The sequence below is a fragment of the Schistocerca cancellata genome, chromosome 2 (genome assembly GCF_023864275.1).
Source record: "Schistocerca cancellata isolate TAMUIC-IGC-003103 chromosome 2, iqSchCanc2.1, whole genome shotgun sequence".
NCBI lineage: Eukaryota > Metazoa > Arthropoda > Insecta > Orthoptera > Acrididae > Schistocerca > Schistocerca cancellata.
The window spans coordinates 474,154,710-474,161,223 of record NC_064627.1 but is presented as its reverse complement, the minus strand read 5'-3'; the positions used below and the strand labels follow the sequence as shown (position 1 = coordinate 474,161,223).

The 6,514-nt window shown below is 42.6% G+C and overlaps 1 pseudogene; it reads left to right on the top strand.

Annotated features, from left to right (window-relative positions):
- Positions 1–5,193: 5,193 nt before the first annotated feature.
- On the top strand, positions 5,194–5,310 carry LOC126163872 (5S ribosomal RNA; annotated as a pseudogene).
- The last annotated feature ends 1,204 nt before the right edge of the window (positions 5,311–6,514 follow it).

Genomic DNA, 6,514 nt, shown 5'->3' with positions numbered 1-6,514 from the left:
ATATGTCCAACCCATTAATGGCCAAACGTCTTTCTCTCACTCACTGCAAAGGTGCCATTTGGAATAAAATTCAGAACATCCGTAAGTATAAACTGAAGCCAAGTTTCGGGTACCTGATGTCGTGCAACCTATTGCTCTCCACTATTAAGGACCACCTCTTATTTCTACTTAAGCACAACCTGATCCTTAAGTGAGGGGCGGACGACACTTTTACGAAATTACAAAAGAAAGATAATCCTTCAAACTACAGTATCATATGAAATAATTTGAATGTATGGCTTCCCTGTCTTGGAGGGCCTCCGATTGAGCTCTGTAAAAAATCTTTGTCTTGACCACAACACAAAAATAGTTGTGTAGTATGAAATGTTATCAACACCGGCACCAAGCTTATCTTCGATACTAATTGTCGGAGCGAGCTAAGGAGTGCAGTACGAAGCAAGGGAGATATTCAATTACACGCAATCAGACAACCACCCGAAATACAGAAAAACATCGTAATGTTCTGAAAAATAGTATTTACATGGTCATGAAGCGCCTTTCGGCATCTTATACTATCTTCAGGTGACAACGGAACGTCGCAGACACAGACGGAATTATGACCAACTTATACATTGTACAGAAGATACAAAGTGACATAGTGTTTACATAAGAGATCTTTACCATTTTCTTGTCACACATGAATAATTACATTAATTAAGAAAGGGAGAATACAAAGCTTTTTGTGTAGATATACATTTAACAACTTATGACAAATAAGCTAAATTTGCAATTAGAGTCTGGCATTTGTAACGAAGTGGAAAAAGGAAACTGAATTGATCATTTAATAATAAGGATGGTATTTCGAGTCGTGTGTTTGTTGATCACCAGGATTTCCGATAGGTCCATCTGCTTTTCTTAACAGACGGTAAGACTTCACATTCTACATCATACTAATGGTTTTCTGTTAAAAGACGATAAACTTCTTCCTAAATTTCCAACTTCTCTCATCTTCCAATAACGTAATTGCTACAGCTCTGCCTTACTGACCAATATATATCTTCCTTCTCTGCTTGCATGTAATTTGATACACATCACTCTGTTCCAATGGTTGCAGTTCGTCTTTATTATTGAATAAATATTTCGATATGCTGGTGGCATGATGAAATGGAGGTCTGCAGTAGCAAGATTTTAATTTTTTTTTGTAAGATCTGAAACGTTTTCGGTATATTGTATAAGGCACCAGTTTTTGTAACTACTGACTGATTTCTGTCGCCCAACGAACAGAAGTGGTGTAGTTTTATTTACTTTCTGTTTTCGTAATGTTTTGTAAGCCGCCGATCGAAGCGATATGTTTGATGGTACGTTGTTCTTCTCGAACGACTGATTCAGACAACAGAGCAGACATGAGGCGATACACCATCGAATCAGAACCTCCACGTTTGTGGTTATGTGGATGGTGGAAGCTTGTAAGGATTACCTTATCTGCAGCTACAGCGCTTCTCGAAATGCTAAATAAGTGTCTCTTTGTGCTAATATTTATATTAAGGCCACAGAAATGAATAGAAGAGCCTAACAGCTCCGTGGTCGTGCGGTAGCGTTCTCGCGTCCCGCGCCTGTGTTCCCGGGTTCGATTCCCGGTGGGGTCAGGGATTTTCTCTGCCTCGTGATGACTCGGTGTTGTGTGATGTTCTTAGGTTAGTTAGGTTTAAGTAGTTCTAAGTTCTAGGGGGCTGATGACCATAGATGTTAAGTCCCATAGTGCTCAGAGCCTAACAGCTCCACTGTCAACTGAATTTTCAGGGAATTTAAATTTTGTAGTGATGTATCTAATTGTCTGCTGGTTTCTGTTCATAAACGCAGCACATGATTCACCTGTATTGAATTTTGTGTTTCAGGTTCTCTTTTTATAAGAAATTTGTTCGAAATAGTCCATGAAAAATTCATATAGAATACGATTAGGAGATAAAACCATCGCTAGGCCATCAAACTGTCTATAATGCTTCTTCAAGAACTGGAAATAATTTTGTTCCAGACACATTTGTGTAGCAGTGGTTATGCCACGTAATTCCATAGGATTTACTGACGATTAATGTAAAAGAGACATTAATATATATATGTACATTCATCAGCAGTAACATTTTTAAATAAGCTAGGGATGTCAAATGATACTAGTTTAGAACTTAGTAGGGTTTGTATATATTTAACTTTATCAACAAGAGCCCTAGAATTTTTGATACCAGACCTTGGTTTAAAATTGGTTTTATTATTAATGATGTACTGTAGATCTCCCGCTAGCAAGTAACAAAGAGCAGAAAAGGATTATAAAAATGGGCGTAATGGAATGCCATCTTTATGTAATTTAAGTAAGCCATATAGCCTGGGAACCATATTAACTACGTTCAAGCTGCTGGTTCCAGATAAAGTACTTTCACGTGATTTGAGGGTGGTTTCTGCTTGTGCGTTGAAAGCTGCAGTCGGATCTTTTGCAGATGTGAATGTGTAGTGTTTGTTCTTTCGAACATGGCCGAAAGAACAGGCACTACGCAGATTCGTCAGCTGTGACACATATTACGTGTATGAAACGTGTGGGGGGGGGGGGGGGGGAGAAAAGAAGCATCGAGACTTTATGCGGAATCACCGTCGAGGAGTGAAAACCTGTGCTAGACCAGGATTCGAACCCGGGATCTCCTGCTTACTAGGAAGCAGCGTTAACCATTGCGCCATCCTGATACAGTGTTTATCGAAATTGCGTGGAATATCTCGGGAGCCCTCCTGGCTGAATCACACTCGACCTTGTTCACAAGAACAGACACCACACACACACATCTTAGTGTCACCTCGACGGGCTATGAGTCCACCGTCTTCAGTGTGATGCACAATCACGCGCAGTTACGATAAACACTGTGTCTGGTTAACGCAGCTGCCTAGCAAGTTGGAGAGCCTGGGTTCGAATCCTAATTCGGCGCACATTTTCACTTGTCGCTGATTATTCTGCCTAAAGTTCCGATGCCGCTGACATCAATAGTTCGTTCCCTTTCCTTTCTTTACGATCCCTCCACATTTTCGTAGATGTTGAAAGACAGGACTATTAAGGAACTGGTTCACTTTCATAACGCAATCACTTTAGTTCTTTTGAATGGGTGGTGACAGGAAGAGCATCCGGCCACCCCTGCCAGTAACATTGCCAAATGCAAAATTTAACGAGCCAACGCCTTGAAGATATGGGATACAGACAGGAAAAAAGAATGATAAGAAAGAAGAATTAAGTTATGGAATGTTTAAGGAATTAGGAATAGACATATCACTGTATATAAGTATTCTGTTACACGAATGAAGCTTTAAAAATGTCGAATATGACTTTCTAATAAGAAATCGGTTTTAAAGTGTAAGTACTGCTCGATTTCTTCCTACGTATATTTTGCCACACCGAGAATAGCAGTTTCTTAAGACCCAAAGTACTTTTCAGTAGAGACGTGAAATACTGCAACAGGATACAGAACTGTAATAATCAACACAAAAGGTTCTTTCTTTTCAGAAAGCATTGCGATATTTTACTAACGGCGAAGGCCAGCAGATGTGGTCTTCCCGTTGCTAAAGCTAGTTAGTGAGAAGTAATTACACCGGCTGAAGTGCCGCCTTGTGTTTGCGGACCGCAGACGACGCGAAAGAAAAACGGCTTGTGCCGTCTCCAGGCGACTAGGTTGTTCCGTCTGTGATGTGGACCGCCAAGTTAATTTCTGGCAGGGGCCAACGCTCTCGACGTCATGGAAAGCCGTGGAGAGCACACTAATTTATTTAAAAGTCCCCGCCGCACCGCGAAGTTCGGCAGTATCTAATTTAAAAGCCCGAAGAAAGTTCAGCGCGGGAAGTAATTAGCCGTGAGATCTGTTCCGCTTGGCCGCGCTACAGGGCCACAGGTCTCCGCCACTGCCTCGCAGACCTGCCGCGGCCGATGCCCACTGTCCAGCAACGCACGGCGACTCTCGCAGAGTCACGCTTCCTGACGTTAATTTGGCGACCGTAGTACTACGTTCTACTGTAAAACCACAACACGACCGTTGAATATTATTGTACCAAATACAGAGTGTAACGGGTACTAATGCAGAAGTTTCTGCTGGTGACTGAAAACAGTGTACAGAACAAAATTCCATGAGTATTTACTTCATGCGTAGACAAATAATTATAATTATTGGGAGAAGTATGCATTTAGGTTCGTTATTACGTCCAAGTACGTGTTGCAAGAGCAAGCCATTAATGCTTGTTTTCCCCTGAGCAGCAAGTCAGTTGTTCAAATGTGGATATGTGTACAAAGAACAGTTTGTCTATATTGACAGTCGCAATTCACTTACCGCCACAGTTATAGTCACGCAGAAAATATCAGGCTACAAAGTTTGTGACATGTTTGTGGGAAGACAACCAACACACTGAAGTGTGTACATATTACGGTACCACATATATAAATATCTGCACTGATACCAGTTAGACCCTGTATAAACCTGAACATCAACAAACTGAAGTGTAGAAAGGTACGAAGGCAACTGATTCAACATGAAAATGATCATCATCATCATCACTTCTACCACCGCAACCGTCATCACAACGATCAGCAGCACCAGCACGATCGCATCCATCACAAGTTAATGCGTTCTGTGCGATTGTATTATCCATTTGTCTTCAGTCTGCCCCCATAGCTGAGTGGTCAGCACGGCGGTCTGTCCCGCCAAGGGGCCCAGGTTCGATTCCCGGCTGGATCGGAGATTTTCTCCCCTCAGGGAATGGGTGTTGTGTTTACCTCATTATCATATCATCATCATCAGTGGAAGGCAACGGGAAACCACCACTGGAATCACTTCCCCAGAAGCTCATTCGGTGTATCTCTCTGATGAGGCTTCGCCCGTGACAAGACCAGCCGTAAGGCAGAACACAAAGTATATATTTGTCTTCATTGAACTAAGTGTTTCAACAAAGAATTATCTTGACATGCTCCATCTCTGGTTGATGCCACAGATTAATATCTATTCCATGGATTACATCTTTCACCAACACGGAGCATCCCCACATTGGGACACTGAAGTTCGCACATGTTCGTATCAACTTCTTTCGAACCACTCCATACGTACTGGACACGGCGATGCTGGGATGCTGGGCTCTTTGATTGACCACATAAATCTCCAAACTTGATGTGCATTGATTTTTTTATGTGCTTATGTGAATGACACGGCCTTGCCGCAGTGGTAACACCGGTTCCCGTCAGATCACCGAAGTTAAACGCTGTCGGGCTGGGGTAGCACTTGGATGGGTGACCATCCGGTCTGCCCAGAGCTGTTGGCAGGTGGGGTGCACTCAGCCCTTGTGAGGCAAGCTGAGGAGTTACTTGATTGACAGGTAGCGGCTAAGGTCTCATAAACTGACATACGGCCGGGAGAGCGGTGTGCTGACCACATGCTCCACCATATCCACATCCAGTGACGCATGTGGGCTGAGGATGACACGGCGGCCGGTCGGTACCGTTGGGCCTTCATGGTCTGTTCGGGCGGAGTTAAGTTACGTGTTTGACCTCGTGTACGTGACTAGTTTGCCGAAAACAGAACTCGAAATACTCATTTCTAAAGCACTTAAGTCGGTTACTGCACATGTGCTTTAGAATGTATGGCTTAAACTAGATTATTCCTTGTGCCTGTGACTCATATTGCATACCTATAAAGTAAGTAAAGAATATATCAAATTTATGCCACATTCTCTGTAATTCTTATCGAATGTATAGCTAAGCGGTAAATATACAATTTGTAAAGTCTGTATTCGTTCAGGATGCCCGTGTTACTTCGGGCACAGCCCAACGTTCACACGTTGCCTTAATGAGTTTTCTCCACTCCGATCGATGTCGTTCCTGATTCTTCTAGTATTATAAAACATCCGGTTGGGTGTTCTGCTGATCTCACAAACGTAGTCTTGACCGGCCGAGTAGTTTTCCCTCTGCTGCATCTAAGAACTACGCAATCCTTGGTACGTAATCACCCCGTCGTATCCATTTGTTTCCACCACATGTTTTGAATTTAATGTCATCCTGATCGACAATTCGTCGTTTATCCGTTGTATCATTCGCTTCCTCCTCGAACATCCGAAGACTCTCAGCACCCACGTTTTGCACATTTCTATGTCCCCTGGTTTCCAAAGCCGTCAACGCCTTGTATCCGTCAAGTAAAATATAGCGTTGATCCGCCAAGTAGAATTCCTTCCATTACGTCTCTGAAAAATTGTTCTATAGGTTCCTTTCCCCACATAATCAGTCCAATATCCAGCTTCATCTGTCACGTACTTGAAATACACTACTGGCCATTAAAATTGTTACACCAAGAAGAAATGCAGATGCTAAACGGGTATTCATTGGACAAATATATTATACTAGAACTGACGTGTGAATGCATTTTCACGCAATTTGGGTGCATAGATCCTGAGAAATAAGTATCCAGAACAACCACCTCTGGCCGTAATAACGGCCTTGATACGCCTGGGCATTGAGTGAAACAGAGCTTGG